This window comes from Phycodurus eques, chromosome 2 (assembly GCF_024500275.1).
Source record: "Phycodurus eques isolate BA_2022a chromosome 2, UOR_Pequ_1.1, whole genome shotgun sequence".
Classification (NCBI taxonomy): domain Eukaryota; kingdom Metazoa; phylum Chordata; class Actinopteri; order Syngnathiformes; family Syngnathidae; genus Phycodurus; species Phycodurus eques.
Window position 1 is genome coordinate 5640630 of NC_084526.1, and position 19678 is coordinate 5660307.

The following is a 19678-nucleotide window of genomic DNA, read 5'->3' on the forward strand; positions in this document are numbered from 1 at the left end:
CATCAGTGACTGTATGTGGTATGAGGACGCCCATTGTTCTGTTCAGACTGACCCTGACCTCACCACTACAACTACCACCACCCGCCTCTATGCTGACAGGTCAGTCAACATTGAATGGTGTCACCTCCTGAAGCAGGACAGTGAACATGCAACATAATGTAATTGACAGAAAAGTTTTTGTTTTTCTTTTGGGGTGGGGGGCAGTTTTTTTTTCATTTCATTGTAATTGTTTAATATTATTGTTATCAGTAAGTGGCATGATGGGTGACTGGTTAGCACATCTGCCTCACATTTCTGAGGACCTGGGTTCAATCCCTGGCCCCGCCTGTATGGAATTTGTATGTTCTCCCCGTGCCTGCGTGGGTTTTCTCCGGGCACTCCGGTTTCCTCCCACATCCCCAAAACATGCATGAATTGGAGACTCTAAATTGCCCGTAGGTGTGACTGTGAGTGCGAATGGTTGTTTGTTTTTATGTGCCCTGCGATTGTCTGGCAACCAGTTCAGGGTGTACCCCGCCTCCTGCCCGATGATAGCCGGGATAGGCTCCAGCACGCCCGCGACCCTAGTGAGGATAAGAAAATGGATGGATGGATGAATTTTCATGCGTACATTTAATCACCGACAAACAATACAATATATGCATGTGAGGTGCAGGTTTTATTTATGTCCACTTGGGGTCGCAATCCACATTCTGTACCATAGTAACTATGACTGAACTTGTCTTCCTCTAAACGGCATATCTTCTCTGTTGAATGACATGGAAGTGAAGGATGTATGAGGATGTGCTGAAGGCCGACTATTTCATGGCTATAGTATTAGCCACTGTGGTGTACAGTGCCAAATAAGGCTCCTGGCAGGTGTGTTAACTTAGAATGCGCTTTTGATTACTGTATTTTGTTAACGTTTGTTTACTAAAGCGATTCCCACCCTCCCTCTATTTATACCACCTGTTATGGATTACATTTCATTCCAACTAGTGGTAGTAGGCTATATTCAATTAGCTAATGGTGTTTACTTTACCTGAGACATGCAGTTAAGCAACTGTACAGTACTGTACTTTACTGTACAAAAAAAAAAATCTGCAATGCACTGAACTCGCAGTAAGCCAACCCTATACAATATACAGTATATTGTATACAACATATACATACTGTGATTTACAATAACACCTAAGTATTTTGTCTGTCATACTGTGTTGCATTTGTCTTTGCACATTAAAGAAAAAAGTTATTTTTTTCATTTCATTCCTCATTTAAAAAAGATTCACGCCAACACGTTTTTGCTTGTGTTTTTAAGATTGTAGGGTGCAAACTGCAACTGGTGACAAGTGTGGACTGAATTGGTGGCAACAATGGGAAAATGAAATGCTAGCATTTTCAGGCTAAGAGTCTGCCAGCGATATATTGGGGGGGGGGGGGGGGGGGCTATGAACTAGTTCATTTTGTGAACTTCGGTCAAATGTTTGAACTGTGAACCATGAACTGAAGTTCACTGTGAACTGAAGTTTGAACTACTTGGCATAGAAAATGAACTTTCCCTTAACTTACTCGCAAAGTGTAGCTATTGTGCGTGTTTTTGTGCTAACAGTCGTGTTTTTAATCCGCCTCGTGTGCCGCGGTGGCGTTGCGGGGATTTAGGGGTTAAAGGAGGACGTTGGGTTTGCTCATTCCCATAGCTGCCACAAGGAGGAGATTCCCGTGCTGTCTCCCCATCTTGAGCCTCCCTGACTGCGGTGAAACTGTTGTCGGCGTCCGTCATCCAGTCTGGCCAACAGAAGCTACCTAGCTCTCAGCTACACACACACTCAAGCGCTACAACTTTTCTCAGCACTTCTTCTAAATCAGTAAGTAAAGCAGCTTCTTCACCGTTTTGTTCTGGGTCTTGAACACGGAAACTGCTTTTATTATTATTATGATTATTATTTATTTTTACGCGTGATTATTTACCACAATAATACACGGTGACTTTGTACAGGTTGTTCATTTGGTCAGCACCTAATGAAAGTTTCTTGAAACAATCTCCGTCTCTCTTTGGCTTCATGGCGTCTTTTTTAAAAATGGTGATGTGGCGCGTGGAGACTAAACGAATAGACTCCAGTGGCATGACTCCTACTGTACTCCTGTTTCTCTGTCGGGAAAGACGCCTTATTGTCTGAAATTTGGATTTAGTGTGAGACATTTACAAGCAAAACAAATGTCCATTTTAACGGAATATTCGTGTTCCCATTTACCTTGATACCAACAATAAGGAGGTTGTGGTCTGCTCGTTGAAACTAAGATGGTACATTAGGGTTTGTCACCATTATCTACAGTGTTTCAGAGACTCAATGTCTCAGAAGAAATTCAGGTTAAAGAAACAGCGTGCGGCTGACTGTGACTTTGAGTGAACACATTTGCTAAAATGTTTAATACAGATACAATACCAGGTCAACATTGTTGTCACACCAGCAGAGCTCTTAGTCCTATTGACTGATTTGTGTGTTGAGTGGTTATGAGGACCAGCTGGGTACAGATGGAAATGTGGGTCAACATCGGGAATGATGGCATCAGAGTTAAGCCCAAATTTTTCCCTACAGCCCCGTGGGCCTCCCATGGCAACCTCTCCACCACAGCATCTTTCTCCCCCAACATCTGAGGCTATAAATCAGGGTTTCCTTCCCCCCGATGTGACCTTAATTACCTTTCCATATCCTGCAAATAGAGATGTTGTGTGGATTATGCTGTGTGAGAGTTCACGGCTGTTGCCAGTTAAATTTTGGATGCAACCAGCCAGCAAGCCTCTGCTCTGAAGAACTTGAATACAATGAGTTTAATCTGATTCTTTGTTTAATTAAAAGTTAAACGCAATAGTGTACAAACTACTGTGCCCCTAAACTGCAAAGAACAAGAGCCTTGACTGTGGCAATGGACAAGTACATAACCAGTTTTCCCTGTTATGCGGAATTGCCCCTAAGCTGTTTGTGGATTTAATAAAGTTCAAGCTGCTCCTCACAGTTTTCCTCTCCAACTAACAGGACACATGTAAGCAGAGTATTGCTCTAGATTGTTGTTGTCATTTATTTTTATAGTACAACATTTTATGAAGGCAAATACGAAACAAATTTGACAACAGGTGGTGTTGTGATTGTCAGCAAATCAGTTTTAATAATTAAGATATCATTCGAGTAGAGGGAAGGAAACTCTTGCCACCTCATGATTTGAGTCATTTTGAATCGATGCATACTTTCTTATTGTGTGAATACTCATTTTTTAAAACTGTTTGAATGATCCAAATGTTCACAGTTAAAATAAATAACAGATTTTTTTATTTCCACGATCTTATTAAAAACTAACAAAGAGACGTACAAATGTATTGTAACATTTGGCCAACAAATGTTTCTCAGCCTTACAAAAAGTCAAGAGGGGAAAAAATAATTGCCTATCGTACATGCAGAATCCTTGTACAACCATAAATTAATATACAGTGTTCCCTCGCTATACGGATTCAGTGCATTGTGGATTTTTAATTTTTTTTATTTTTTTATATCGCACATAGTTCACCATATTGCGGGATTTTCAGTGTCAGACAATACTCTTTCTTGCGTCTAAGGGTTTGCTATGTCAGTTAAATACTGATACATCCTGGTGTATCTTGGCTCCAAATCATCATATTAATCATCGGCATCGTGCGAAAACCCTGATTATACCGGTTTAGGTCTTGGCAAATTGTCAGCAATGGAAGTTGCACTTGAGCGTGTGATTTTCGACATCTTCTCTGAGTTGTGCGAACATTGTGATAAAACCTAATTGATGGTTTGTTGGTTGGCAGAAGAAGTTCCAACCGACTGCTTCTCCAGGTGGAAACACATCATGTGATTCCTCTTCTTTGTCGTATTCTCAAATAATTGTATGTTCTTTTTCTTCTGCACACCACACCACTGTATATTTGCCTACCATATTTGCTGTCCAGTGGGTGCTGCACTTCCACATTACTTTTTTTGGATAATTGTTTTTTTTAAATTTACGAATTGATTCAGTTCATTTTCACCTGCATTGTGATGAATCTAAGTCTTTTCTTTCTCTTCCCAACCGACCACCAGACAAGGTCTAATTTGCTTGGAAAATTCATACAGATGTTGTTTTGAAGTCGGAACAACAAATGTGTACATTTACTGCGACCAGCAAAGCCTCATTACTCCAATTCTCAACACCTACAGTATAATGTTTTGTTTGCGTATCAGTCTCCTTTACCGTAGGTTTGTAATCACTGAACGAGTTGCAGTGAGGTGGGATATACAGTATACTGTTACAGACACAAAGCTGGCTGTATGCATTTTTTTTCTCCTCGCCCTATACTCCTGACTGCCACCCTGCTCCAGAGTTGTGATGGAAACCTGTATACAAGTAACAAGTTTTACTAAGAAGTGGTCCAATGCAGAATTAATGATAGTGGGCCAGGTGGAGACAGGACCATAGTGTGCAATGATTTTTCAGCAACTCATAGTCTAGTCACAGTGCATTCTTCGACAGTTACAGTGTGTTCTGTTGCACCTAATCCATTTATAATCCAAAGATGCTATTAATAATTTACATATACAGTATAAACTTTTTTTTATTATTATTATTTTTTTTTTCCTGGTTCCATTTCAGATCTTATTCAAACTCTGTGAAATAGTCTTCCTAAGCTGCTTTCTGTATGGTATCACTGAAAGGAGTGGTTGTATATCAAATAGAGTTTACTGGGGGCTTTAAAGGTCAAGTTCACTGAGCGCACACAATAATTATGAGCTTTGTGTCTCTTTTTAAGGTTTCAACATCATTCATGTTCTCTTTATGATTTATGTAAACAAAATAAACCTCAAACTATAGATTCAATAAAGGGAATCACAAAAGTATTTGCTTACAAGGAAATAGATTAATGGGCCTTTTTTATATAGACTACTCTTATTCATCATTTATCTGTTGACTTGCCGAGAGAGGACCAATCTAATAAAATATTTAATACATCTTGTATGTTTCAAACAAGGTACACTATATTCCCAAAGTATTCGCTCACCTGCCGTGACTCATGATTTTAACTGCTATCCCATTCTAAATCCATTTGGTTTAATAAGATGTTGGTCTACTTTTTGCAGCTATAACAGCTTCAGCTCTTTTGAGAAGACTTTCAACAAGGTTTAGGAGTGAATTTATTGGAATATTCATGCAGTCTTCTGGGAGCATATTTGTGAGGTCACACGCGGATGTTGGATGAGAAGGCTTAGCTCACTGTCCACTCAAAATCAACCCAAAGATGTTTTATTGGGTTGAGGGCAGGACTCTGTACAGGCTTGTCAAATTCATCCATACCAAATTCTCTCATCCATATCTTTGTGCAGTGGCACACAGACTTGTTGGAACAGGAAGGGGTAATCCCCAAACTGTTTGACTGTCCAAAATCTCTTGGTATGCTGAAGCATTCAAAGGAGATGGCCCCTTCCTATTCCAACATGTCTGTGCATCAGTGCAGAAATCAGGGTTCATAAAGACATGGATGAGAGAGTTTGTTGTTGATGAACTTGACTTGCCTGGCCAATCCTGACCTCAACATTATAGAACACTTTTAGATGAATTACAGCGGAGACTGAGAGCCAGGCCTTCTCGTCCAATATCAGTGTGTAACCTCACAGATGCGCTTCTCAAAAAATTGTCATAAATTCCCATGAACACACTCCTAAACCTAAGAAGGTTTTCCACAAGAAGAGTTTAAGCTGTTATAAATGCAGAGGGGGGAGCGATGTCATGGTAAACACTATAGTTTAAAAATGGGATGTCACTTAAATTCATATCTGAGTCAAGGCAGGTGAGCAAATAATAAGTAAGGGGGAAAATAGCTCTCCCTTGTGGGGAGCAGGCACGGTTATAAGTCCTCCTTTTTCTAAATCCTCCCCAACAGTCTTCCTGAAGACAGAAATATATAAAAGGAAACCAGATCTATTGTGCCTTGCCCCTGGAGACAATTATGTATTGCTCCAGGGAGAAGGCATAGGGGTAGGTAAGTCCAGTCCCAACCATATGGTTATGGTTAGGACAGGGTCCACAGTGTGGAATTACTATGTTTAAATGGGTAAGTAAAATTAGAGGAATATAATAAATGAAGAATATTCTTAGGGTTAGGGTGAGTTTAAGGACGACTAATACTGTGTACTGTAATAAGTAGCAGCAGCCTGAATAGTTATGGTGATAGACAATATAGTGTAAATGTAAGTGAAAAGTCATTGCCATGGCAACTTAGTGATTACCATGCATGCTCCTATCATGATGTTTCTACATGCTGTTACTTTAGTTACAAATGCTTGGTTTAAATCTTGAACATATGCTATATCACGTGGTTACTTTCCAAAAGATAATCATATGGTGTGTAAAGTGTAGACTAAATCGACCATCAGGCGGTGTCAAGTCTCACAGTGGAAAGTTGCATCTTTCAACCATCTGTTGTTGTTCTCTCGAGAGGAGATGTAAGGCTGAAGCAGCCCTCTGCGTCTCAAAATTCTCCCTTTTGTTACTTGAGAGACAATAGTGTGTGAAAGCTGCCTTTGTTTTGGTGACCAGTCAGGGTGGGAGGGAGACTGTGCTGTACTATTGAGAGTAAGTGGGGTTGTCGTCAGATGGGGAGAAGACATGACTGGTTGTTTATCGTTCTCTTTGCACACTGCCTTGTTCTCATCAGAAACAAGTAGTGAATACTGCATGTAGATGCTTCACTGATCGAGCTTATTACAATATTTTTCTTCACTTGATTACAGTTTATTCACTACTAGGGCTGCCAAGATTAGTTGACTAGTCAGGACTACGTTGATGATCAAAATCAACAATTAACGTAACAGTCAACGTTGTTGGTTTTTTATAAAAATATGTTTTTCAAAAGTGCCTGAATCCTCCCGCGACTCGGCGTGCTCACCTGTCGGGCCTTCTGGGTGTGATGCACATGTGCAGTCGTGATCCATCCGGGTTAGCCATGTGACATACCAGAAAGAACTAGAACCATAAATTTCTGACAAATAGTGACAGTCTTCTCTGTAAGCTGTTACGTTAGTTAGCTGCATATATTAGCATCAACGGCTGTGAGCAAATTGCTTAAAGCTGAAAACCTTAATATTAGCTTAAGGCTAACGATGACGATTTCTTTAGCCGTAGCACACAGATTACCGTATTTTCACGACCATAAGGTGCACTTAAAAGTCTTAGATTTTCTCCAAAATGGACAGGGCGCCTTATAATGCGGCGCGCCTTATGTGTGCGAGTTCCAACATCTATAAATGTTGTGTGATGAGCGCTCCGCTTGACTGACTGGGAGCACTTCCTGCCGACACGCTGCTTATACAGAGGAAAAGCGGACGTGGCTGAGGACAGCATGCGGACGTAAAGGGGGAAGGGTGAAGGAGGATGCTAAAGCCACGCCCCCATTAGGTGTATAGCGCCGGGGTGTGCATTGTGCAAAACAACATCGGTTTGGCTAAGGACTCCTGAAAAATGGCACCGACGAAGAGACACTCTTACGAAGCACAGTTTAAGCTGCAAGCTGTCAGTTATGCGGAGGAACGTGGGAATCGAGCAGCCGCGAGAGAATTAAAGATAAACGAATCCATGGTTCACAAGTGGAGGAAAACGAGCTTTGCCAAGTCAAGAAGACGAAGCTGAGTTTCCGCGGAAACAAGGCGAGGTGGGCCGAGTTGGAAGACCGACTCGAGCAATCGATTAATGATCAAAGAACAGCCGGGAGAAGCGTCTCTACAGTCACCATTCGACTGAGGGCAATAACACTTGCAGAAGAAATGAAAATCTAACATTTTCAAGGAGATCCGTCTTGGTGCTTTTGTTTTATGAGACGGCACTATTTATCCATCCGGGCAAGGACTACTGTGGTGTAGCAACTTCCGGCGGATTACAAGAAAAAGCTGGCCATCTTCCGCTTCTACTGCAGTAAAAAGATTGCCGACAAACATCCAGCCCAACCACATCACCAACATGGACGAGGTGCCGCTCACTTTCGACATCCCAGTGAACTACACTGTCGAGAAGAAGGGGACGAGCACGGTAGCGATATGCACAACGGGGCACGAGAAGTCGGCTTTTACTGTTGTGCTTGGTTGCCATGTTAATGGACAGAAACTGCCACCTGTGGTGATTTTTAAGAGGAAGATGCTGCCGAAAGAAAAGTTTCCAGCCGAAGTCATCGTTAAGGCCAATCAAAAGGGCTGGATGGGATGAGTGGCTGAGTGAGGTGTACGTAAAGAGACCGGATGGTTTTTTCCACGCGTCACCGTCTCTGTTGATCTGTGACTCCATGCGCGCCCATCTCACAGCCGCTGTGAAAAACCAAGTCAAAGTAAAGTTGCGAGTGGCGAGGGAGCGATGGATGACAGATGGCGAACACAGCTTTACTAAGACTGGGAGGCAACGCCGGGCGAGTTACCCCACCATATGTGAATGGATTGTAGATGCTTGGGCTAAGGTATCTGCTTTGACTGTTGTCAGAGCTTTCGCGAAAGCCAGCATGATTGCTGAGCAGCCCCGCGGCAATGAGACTGACTGACAATGACGAGAGGAAACCCGGCGTGTTTGTTGGAGAACTTGGCCAGCTGTTCATTTCGGATACAGAAGATGAGGACTTTGAGGATTTGTGGACGAGGATTGATTAACAACGTACTCACGTTATTTTTTTTTAATACTTCAATAAAGTACAACCGAACTCAGTTTTGCTCCCGCAGCCTTTTTAAAAACATTGTTTTAGCGTGCATGCATGCTACCGTATGTTTTAAGCTATCTTATGTTTTACCATGCCTGCGCCTTTTAATACGGTGCGCCTTATGGTCGTAAAAATACGGTATGTGTTTGATGTAACGTTATAACCGCATATATGAATAGAACATTGATACGCTGTGGCCGGCCGCCTGCATTGCATGGACATTGAATATAAATCTGAACTTGCTTGCTTCTCAACTGACTTTCATGAGGTTTACCTTTTGTCGTCAAAGGATGTGCGATTAATACTGAACATTTTGAAAAAAGAACCCCCCCCAAAAAAATCTTGCCTATGAAATGTTAATCCCATTTCCCTTGTTTTGATTGTAAAGGAATGCTGGTACAAGCTGCAAAATTGATTAAAAGTTGAAAGTACCATTACCAGATCAACATTGCAAATAAGAAACTGTTCTTAATGTTCTATCTGAATAGACAACGATGACAAGTTATCTTCTCTTTTACCTTTACACATTTCAAGCTGGAAGCTAATGATGGTTGTATAAGAGGAGCTGCTTGCTAGTGCGATTTAGATATCACTGGAGTTGGGCGGAATCCTCGTACCTCCAAAACTATTTCAGGAAACCAAAACAAATGCACGTATGTTGAGACCATTAACATTGCATCATCAGAATCAGAATCATCTTTATTTGCCAAGTATGTCCAAAACACACAAGGAATTTGTCTCCGGTAGTTGGAGCCGCTCTAGTACAACAGACAGTCAATTTATAGAACACTTTGGAGACATAAAGACATTGACAAAAAAACAATTGTGCAAAAAGATGCAGAGTCCTCTAGCACTTAGAGCAGTTCGAATGACTAATATTGCAATAGTCCGGTGCAATGACCATTGTGCAAAGGGCGCCGAGACTTCAAGGAGTGTCTGCGGTTTAAAGTGACGAGTAGTGCGATAGTCTGGGACAATGTCGGTTGTGCAAATGTTACAGATACTCCTCAATCAGTGTGCAAATGGAGCAGATGCTACTCTGGCATGAGTGGCCAGTGTATGCAAATAGTGCAGCATGGCGAGACAACTACAGTGAGTGCACGAGTAATACATAATTGGCCCCACAGAAATGTGACAAGGAACTCAAGTCAAAAAATTGCCAGCTTGTTGTAATGGATTTATAGGTTAAGTGTTTAAGAAGTTGATCGCAAGAGGGAAGAATCTGTTGGAATGTCTACTAGTTCTAGTTTGCATTGATCGGTAGCGCCTACCTGAGGGAAGGAGCTGGAAGAGCTGGTGACCGGGGTGCGGAGGGTCCGAGAGGATTTTGCACGCCCTTGTCTTAGTTCTGGCAGCGTGCAAGTCCTCAATGGTGGGTAGGGGGGTACCGACAATCCTTTCAGCAGTTTTGATTGTCCGTTGCAGTCGGAGTTTGTCCTTTTTTGTAGCAGCACCAAACCAGACTGTGATGGAAGAACACAGGACTGATTCAATGACCGCTGTGTAGAACTGTCTCAGCAGCTCCGGTGGCAGGCCGTGCTTTCTCAGAAGCCGCAGGAAGTACAACCTCTGCTGGGCCTTTTTGAGGACGGAGTTGATGTTGGTCGCCCACTTCAGGTCCTGAGAGATTGTAATTCCCAGGAACTTGAAGGTCTCGACGGTTGACACAAGGCAGCTGGACAACGTGAGGGGCAGCTGTGGCGAAGGATGCCTCCTGAAATCCACTATCATCTCTACAGTCTTGAGTGTGTTCAGCTCCAGGTTGTGTCGGCCGCACCACAGAGACAGAGCCATTTTTAGTCAATATGATTTACTGAACAGTAACTCCACCTTTTGAATTAACTCGGCAGGGCCTGGCCTGTTAAGGGACATCGGAGTCAGCGAATGAGAGTGGAGACTTAGCTGGCAAATTACTGGCTAAATCATTAGCCATTTTGCATTGAGTGACTCTGCATCAGTTGGAGCAAGCTTTTTTTGTTTTGTTTATTTTGTTACCGTGTCTGTGCAGTTGTGTAACTTAAGACAGTTGTTGTACTTTGCAATAGACACATTGCTCTTTAGCTTATTTTATTAAATGCAAAACGATGCCAAACTTTGGACATTCTCTCTTTTATAGACTCTTTCCTCATGCCTCTTGTTGCTCTTCAGCAGGGGTGTGCAACTCATTTTAGTTTGTGGGCCATGTTAAACCCAATTTAATCTTAAGTGGACCAGACCAGTATATCCGTGCCCTAATAAGCTATAAATAATGCTAATTCATTTGTTTACCCATTTTTGGGGTGAAAATATTTACAACTACATTTGGGAAAATGTTCATTTATTGATTATTATCTTGTTGCAAATCTTGTTTTAAATCATTTGAGCAATCTGAAATGTCATAAAAATAAGTGCTTACAAATCACAGAACTACAAACTTTATGTACCTTTTTATAATTTTTATAAATTTTGAAATCATTTTAAATTTACTGCACATAGTTTTCCACATCCTTCTGGAACTATTGAAAACCTCACATGACCTCACACCATCCAAACTAAAGTGGGGACTTTTCAGAATAAAAGTGCAGTTGTCCCCGCCTTTTGAATGTTTATATAAAAATACATTTGAGTTGTGCCAATTAATATGAAAAAACAAACTCTTTTGAACTAAAGCGGTTTACAGATAATTTGCAATATTCAATCTCTTAAAATATTTGTACAGGAGATATTGTTTTCACAGTTTTTCCACAGTGCAAAGGTGGCAGAGCATTTGATATGAAGTAGGTTTACATTGCTCCTGAAATATGGAATCTTCGCCTTTGGTGAATAGATGATGCAAGACATGTCCTCATAGTAGTTTGCAGGTTAAATTTACAGTTTTGACATCAGGCAGATTGACAGAGTGAAACAAATTAATGAATGAATTAAATGTATGAGCTATGTCTATTAAGGACATACTGTACATATTCACAGTAATTGTAAGATAAAAACTTTAATTAGCTGCTAACATAATTTTCACCCAAGAGCTTGCCATAAAAAGGACAAAACACAAACAATGAATGAATCTGTGAGGTCAGCATTAGTCTGCAGTGCACAAACATTTAGCAACCCCTCTCCAACTATTCGCATGCATCAAATTAGCTAGTAGCTAACATCTAACGAAAGTAGTGACTTTCAGTTTTTCCCTGTCAGGGGTTGACGCCACAGTGAGTCACTTGCAGGGTTTGTTTGTCTGACGTAACCAACCATTTTTATCTGGGCTTTAATAAACCCATGTCCCAATTATTTTTAACTGCACATTTGCACGTGAAACATGATGTGACGCATATCAGCATTTCTCCTGCAGGAGTTACACAAGTCTCTTACTGCATATTGGAGGTGTGCCCGCCTGCGGTGACATTTTTGGATTGGACTCACTGACTGGTTGGTTCTGGCCCACGGGCTGTAAATTTGACACCCCATGCTCTACGCTAACAGTCTATTTGGATAAATTATCCCGCAGAATCCTGCGATATAGTGAGTAATCCGTGATTTAAATATGATTTTTAAAAATCTGCGCTGTATTGAAGCCACAAAAAGTGAACTGCAATATCACGAGGGAGACTATTTTGTTTGTTTGTACATTATTTTTACCCATCTGTTGTGTGATTAATGCTGGCATGCTGTTTAGTGCAGTCGCTGTTTTTGTTTACACTAGGAGTCTCATAATGCATTGCTGCATGAGCTGTGTTCAGGTACACTTTGTAAATGAAAGTGAATTGGTTTATTTCTTTCTGTACAGTATTATAAAAAGGATTACTATAGCGGTATTAACATTTACATTGGAATGTTCTATTTAATACACACTGTCCAATCAGTTACATTTGTTTTATTTTATTTAGTTTTGTAATATACTTGTCACGTTGTTAGTTTAAAAAGTGATTTTTGAGTGACCGACACAGGAAATGGGATTATAATAAAAGTAATTCATTTTATTTATAGGCACCTTTAAAGCCACTCAAGGTCACCATACAAACATAGTTAAAAGAAATCAAGCAATACAATAAAGATAACAGAACATAAAGCAAAGAAAATGTATTTATATAGCCCATTAGCATTTCTTTCATGTATTCAGGACTTAAACCGTTTTGTGATTTATAGAACAGTAGCAGAACTTAAAAATCTATTCTGAAGCTGACTGGAAGCCAGTGTAAAGACTTTAGAATTGGAGTTATATGCTCTGAACTCTTTGTTCTAGTCAGAACCCGAGCCGCAGCATTCTGAATGAGCTTCAGCTGTTTAATGCTCTTTTTAGGGAGTCCAGTCAGAAGACCATTACAATAGTCAAGTCCACTTGAGATAAAAGCATGGATGAGCTTCTCCTGGTATGCTTGCCACATGCAAGCCTTCACTCTGGATATGTTTTTCAGATGGTAAAAGACAGTTTTAGTGGTTGATCTGATGGATTCCGACCTGACTTTCAACAGTCATAACACCAAAGTTTCGCACTTGGTCTTTGGTTGTTAAAGAGAGTGACTCCAGGTATTTACTAACAGTAATTATATTTTCTTTATTGCCAAAAACAATTCTCTCAGTTTTGTTGTGGTTTAATTGAAGAAAATTTTGGCTCTTCCATATATTTATCTGTTTTAGACAGTGACACAAAACCTCAATTGAACTGTAGTCATCTGGAGACACTGCTAGATATAAGTGTGTGTCATCTGCATAGATATGATAGTCAAAATTAAAGTTCGAAAGAATTTGACCCAAGGGTAGCATATTCAGGATGAACAGGAGGGGTCCAAGAACTGACCCTTTAGGGACCCCACAGGTCATTGCCATTCGATGAGACTGAACACTTCCAATGGTTCAAAATTTCTCCTTTCCTCCAGGTAGGACCTGAACCATTTATGGACTGTTCCATTTAGTCCTACCCACATTTCCAACCTGTTCAGCAGTATATTATGATCTACTGTATCAAAAACCACACTGAGGTTCAACAAGACCGGAATTGACAACTTTCCCGTTTCCATAAAACATCAATGAAAGTGGCAAATGAAATGGGAAATGTTAAAGTGAATAGGCAGTTCGGAATAGGTGTGATTTGAGTTTCGGTACTATGGAGGGGGCGGAAGCCAGACTGGAATTGTTCAAAAAGACTATTGGAAGTGAGGTGGTAGTGGATTTGGGAAGCGATGGTCTTTTCCAAGATTTTTGAGAGAAATGGGAGGGTGGAGATATGACGAAGGTTATTGAAATTGTTTGGATATGAGCCAGTGTTTTTCAGTATTGGGGTTATGGCTGCAGTATTGAATGTTGTGGGAACAATACTAGTATAGACGTGGGTTTTGTGGCGCAGAGGGTATGAGTAGGCTTGCCGGTTTATATTTCCGCCCAAGTGCCCGTTGTCGTCGTCGTGTCCCTGGACAAGACATTTAACCCACATTGACTACGAATGAATGTGGTTAGATGTTTGGTGGTGGTCGGAGTGGCCGTAGACTGCCTTCGACTGCTCCAGAGCAGCTGTGGCTTACCACCACGAGGGTATGACTGAGGAGTGAATGAATGAATTTGTGAAATTGCCTTTGAGTGAAGAGAAAACTGCTATATAAGTGCAATGCATTATTATTATTATTATTATTATTATTATTATTATTATTAGTGAGTGATGAGTGTCTTATTAGTGATGAGGGGCACCAGGGATGGGAGGGAAGCTTTTACCAGAACAGTAGGGTCAAGTTGGCAAGTGGAGGGCTTGGAGTGGCAAGTGATTTCTGAAATGTCCATGGCAGAAGGCAGAGTAAAACTTGAGTGGATAGGGGGAGGAGGATGTTGCTGGAGGATCCGTCATTGAAAAATTATGTAAAGGAATTACAGAAAACAGATGAGGATGAGTACAAGTAGGAGAGAATGGGCCTTGTGCTTTGGAATTGCCTTTGTTTTCATGGATTAGGAATGTGTAGTGGGTAGATTAAGTTTGAGTTAGTCTTTGTAGTGGTTAAGATGATTACTGTACATATCCTTAGGGTTAGTGAGTCTGTTTCTTTTCATGGAGGTGTTTGAGTTGCCCTATTGTGTTTTAATTGGTGCAGTGCTGGGGTGAACAAGGGTTCAGAGGTGGTCAAAGTTACAGATCTGGTTTTTAATGGAGCAAGTGTGTTGAGGAGAAGATGGGAGATTATTATTGTAGTGAGTAACCAGTTTATCAGGGGTGGAGAGAGCGTTTGCTGGGGGGGCTGTTGATAAGAGTGGAGCTAGTGTGTGTGCTGATGTTCTTAATTTTGGGAAAAGACATGGCACGGGGGAGGTTTATTTTGGAAAAGGTTAGGTTCGTAGAAAAGCTTATTAGCATGTGGTCTGAAAAGGGGTGTGAGTTTGAATTGAAGTTGCTTGGAATGATACCGGAACAGCATACACAAGGCCCGAATTAAGCGGTCTCGCGTCGCAATTTGCAAGTCAAAATTCGCATTTTGCGCTTCATAAAACACATTAAAAAGCAATGCTGCGAGTCACAGATTGTTTGTTGTTTTTCAGCGTTGGTCAAGTGACGTTCCGCATGTCCCAAAAAGCTTCGCAGTAGCCAATCATAGTGCAGCTGCGCATGTTCTGGAACCAGTAATATAGGAGCATGGCTTGTCCTGCACGGCAAGTGAAGCATAGCTCGCTTGCTGTGGCATGGGAAACCGAATTGATCAGAAAAAATATGAGAGCAAAAGACAGAAAATGGCAAACGTGTGGGAGCATAGTAGCGTAACGTAGCGCTTTGCAGGTTTCTATGGATACCTTTTTGTCATTCTGACGAAGATCTCTGGTCTGTTTACATGTGATCTATTCCGACCTGGTGTGTACGTGGGCACTACATTTAATCAGCCGTGTGACAGGCACACATCGAACAACAGCTTGATAAAACAAGGTGACAACTTCACAGATTGGAGTTATGAGCAAACATAACTTAATTACTTCATTCATTCTTGTAAGTTTGCTCAGTGTAGTCACTGTGACATATGGCCAGTATACTACCATCTAATTTGTAAGTGGTTACACTGTCAGCCATGTTGGTGAAAAACGTGACAAACGTGTAAAATAGATCATGTAACCAAACACCAGACTTTACACCGATTATATCGGCCTTTTCGGTATCGGCCGATAATTCGCATTTTATCCTGATCGGCTGATCGGCTTTGTCATAATTCGCCGATCCGATCCATGACGTCATTGATCGGCTCCGCAAAAGACATTGACTCCGCGTCGCCATCGCGCACAGTATATTTGAAGTTTTTTTTTTTTAGCCTTTTTTGCGTGTCTTTTGGCGTAGTCTTGTAAATATCTGACGACCAATAAAGTTATGTTTTTTTTTTTTTTTTTGTTTTTTTTTTATATAAATGTCGGCGGTGTGGAACGGGCAACACTTAATGCCCGGATCAGACTACAAAACAAATTTGCTTTTTCAAGATTGCACGATGTCAGACTACTACAATAAAATCTTGTATTCCGATACCACTGCATCCCGTTTTTTACGTTCATTGGGCTTTATCTTGTCAACTCAAATGCGACCGGATACACTCGTGACCGTGGCGACGACAACAAGAGTGGATCGTACTGACTATATTATGAGGACAAAATGGGGGAAAATGTGTGCTGGTGGTCACCGGTGTTCAGGACAGGAGAGGACATTCGTTTAAGGCTTGCTTGAGGTATGTTCACGTACTTTTAATATGAAACAGCTCGCAAGCAGGCAAGAAAAACGATGTGTAGCCTCGCAATCGAGTGGTAGCACGAACGGTTGGACGTAAACATGCTGCTGTTCTGTCGAATCATGCTCTAAAGTTTCGGTGTGGGTGAAGTCATTTAATTACAGTAAGTTAGCACCCATTATTTCTGTCATGTAATGTTGGTTTGACCTGACTGATTTGAATACATGATCTGACTAGAGCAGTGATTTCCAACCTTTATGGAGGCAAGGAACATATTTTACAATTGAAAAATCTCACGGCACACCAACAAACAAAAATGCCACAAAAAGTGGAGACATTAATTACTGTGTTTACTTCCTGCCATCTAATAGGAGACCATTCATTTGTTCTGTCTGTCACTATGCTTCACTGGCATAAATAGAGGAACAAAGATACATTATTGTGAATATAATTTTTTGAGCAATTAACCACACAAGTGTATATACAGTAAATGAACAGTCATTTAAATGGACTCATTCCTCCATCTTGTGATCAGATCGGTTATCGTTTTTTAAACTCGCTGATCAGTGATTGGACCCAAAAATCCTTATCGTGTAAAGTCTACCAAACACTGAACGGTTTTTGTGGTTTCTTCATTTTAGTTTGAACAAATTGAACAGTTTCAAAACTTCGAGTAGTATAAATAATATTTGTCTAATTCATAGTTAGCTGGTCTAAACTCATAAACGCACATTAATTAATTTACTGTAGGGCTCCACACTAACATTTGCACTAATAGCACTGGTGCGACTAACTTCTTGGCACCAGCACATGATTTTGGTTGCACCATTTCTTTGAGGTTGTACAGCATGACGATGGAATATCATAGTTTTGATTAACAGTGACTCCAGATATATTTTCAAAATATTTTACAGTAAACAAGAAGTTTGCCCGCAAAACAGGTCAACTTTTATTTTATCATTTGTTCGACTCAGAGGGGCCAGCTCTTATAGTGAGGTCTCCTAACTCTCTTCCTCTGGGAAAACCACCTCATTTTGAGCATTACCACAACCATATGATTGACATACATTTAAAAACGACTGCATAAGTGTACCACCACCATATCAAATTATGGCTTCATATGTCTGCTATAAACAAAGTTTAGATAGATTTGTTAGCTGTGTTTGTCTCATAAAATTATTAAAAGCGTTACACGTGACTGTGTTTGTCATGATGATTGAAATGAACAGGAGAGACAGATTGACCAGGCAATCTTTGCAGTTAGCGGTTTAGCCCCCATACACACACGCACAGACACACACACACACACACACAGTACGCACTGACCCTTGTAATATTGAGACAATCATACATGAAGTCACTTGGGGAAACAATTTTTGGTTTTAGTCCTGTGACAAGTAGAGCAGCTTTGATAATGTTGTGTGTAAAAAGAAAAGCTGTCGGTGACTTGCGGTGCGAGGACTTTACTGACTTAACAAGCTAAGTGCGGGCTAAGCTAGCTTGGTCACTAGTAGTCCAGATGAGTTGAGTTGATGGCTCACGTGATTTAAAATGAATTAGTAGTGGGCCGTGGCATGGTGGACGACTGTTTAGAGCGTCTGCCTCACAGTTCTGCGGACCGGGGTTCAATCCCTGACCCCGCCTGTGTGGAGTTTGCATGTTCTCCCCGTGCCTGCGTGGGTTTTCTCCGGGCACTCCGGTTTCCTCCCACAACCCAAAAACATGCGTGGTATGTTAATTGACAACTCTAAATTGCCCGTAGGTGTGAGTGTGAGTGCGAATGGTTGTTTGCTTGTATGTGCCCTGCGATTGGCTGGCAACCAGTTCGGGGTGTGCCCAATGATAGCTGGGATAGGCTCCAGCATGCCCGTGACCCAAGTGAGGAGAAGCGGCTCAGAAAATGGATGGATGGATGGCTAGTAGTGGGCCAGCGTCAATATAGGTACATGGTGGCAACTCCACTGGCCAAACAACGGCATCTTGGCCCATCTTTTGCAAGCATATGTGGTGCGCGCATAGGCGACGGTGCTGTTGATCATAGCGTGTCCTATCTGGAAGAAGCAGTCAATTATTTTGCAGCAGCCAGCCAATCATATTGCAGCAGGTCGCTTTTGATTCATATGGAATTCAAAACGATCGAGACCGCTCTCTCTCTCTCGTGCAGGAGGAGGAGATTGTGGTGGAAAAAGATGACTTACAACCACTAAAGCATGCACTCGTGCAAGTGCTACATAACGAAATTTTTAATCTGACAAGCTGAAATAAAAGGTCACATATGCAACCAATTAGATCGCAATCTCAAGGCCTTTACTGTATTATGTCGTATGCTAAAATGTTAGCTGCTTAAGTCAAGTTGCACAAAGGATGTTAATACCTTTTTTGCCTTAACTTTTATGAACAATTTGAATTTAAAGGTTCCATATTTACTAACCCAACCTTTTCTAAAATTTGGGATGTTATATTGGATGTTATATACATTAAAAAATGTGAAAATATGAATTACGTCCACGCATTCTTGAGTGCCAGACGTTTTTCTGCCGAGAGGCCTGAAATCAGATCATTTGAATTTCTCAAGCTTATCTACGGCACTCGCGAAGATCTCCGCCTACCTCTCCGCTCCCGAGCCAACGCAGTCAACATAACAAACACGTGACGTGGGCAAGTGTTAAAAGTGGGTGTTCTCCATGGGGGCAACCAAAAAGAGGAAAGGGGGCGGTCTTAGCCAAATATGGCCCAAGCAAATGCAAAACTGGGTTAAACAGAAGTAGCTGTCATAGGGGCCATTTCTGGACGCCCGTATGACAAAACAAGGTGTTTTTTTAAATGAAATTGACACTTTTATACTAAGTCCGTGTTAGTCATTCTGTGGAGGTCTAATTAGCAAAAATATGGGACCTTTAAGGAATTAAACTATTGATTATATAGAAAAAGAAACCAATTGGTCGTTCGGTAAGTGGTCTTATTTTTTCTTTTGCATTCATAATTGCTCTTTGACCTTGTAAAAATATAGTTTGTCCAAATAATCCATTCGATAGAATTTTCAGTAGGCTAATCGAATACTAAAATATTTGATAGCGGCAGTCCTACAGTCAACCCCCTTTATATTGTAGTATGTTTTATTGGGGTCCCTGTGCATTTAACATGCAAAACATTGCTCTTCAAAGTTAGTGTGCTGCTCCTCAAATGAAGAAATTATTGGCAAAACTGCTCCTCCAAAGAAAAAAGAAAACATTTCGAGAACTGATACCAGATCCAGGATGTGTCCTTGTTGTGAGTGGGAAAGTTATTTAATTGCTGAAGACCAAATTTAATGAGACAAGAT

At 41.1% G+C, this 19678-nt stretch overlaps 1 protein-coding gene across 1 annotated transcript in view; it reads left to right on the top strand.

Annotated features, from left to right (window-relative positions):
* Positions 1 to 1696: 1696 nt before the first annotated feature.
* Positions 1697 to 19678, top strand: part of LOC133395735 (CD82 antigen-like) — a 41889-nt gene continuing 23907 nt past the window's right edge. The window contains exon 1 of the mRNA XM_061664887.1: positions 1697 to 1844. The gene's annotated coding sequence lies outside the window, so the exon portion shown is untranslated. The remainder of the gene's footprint in view (positions 1845 to 19678) is intronic.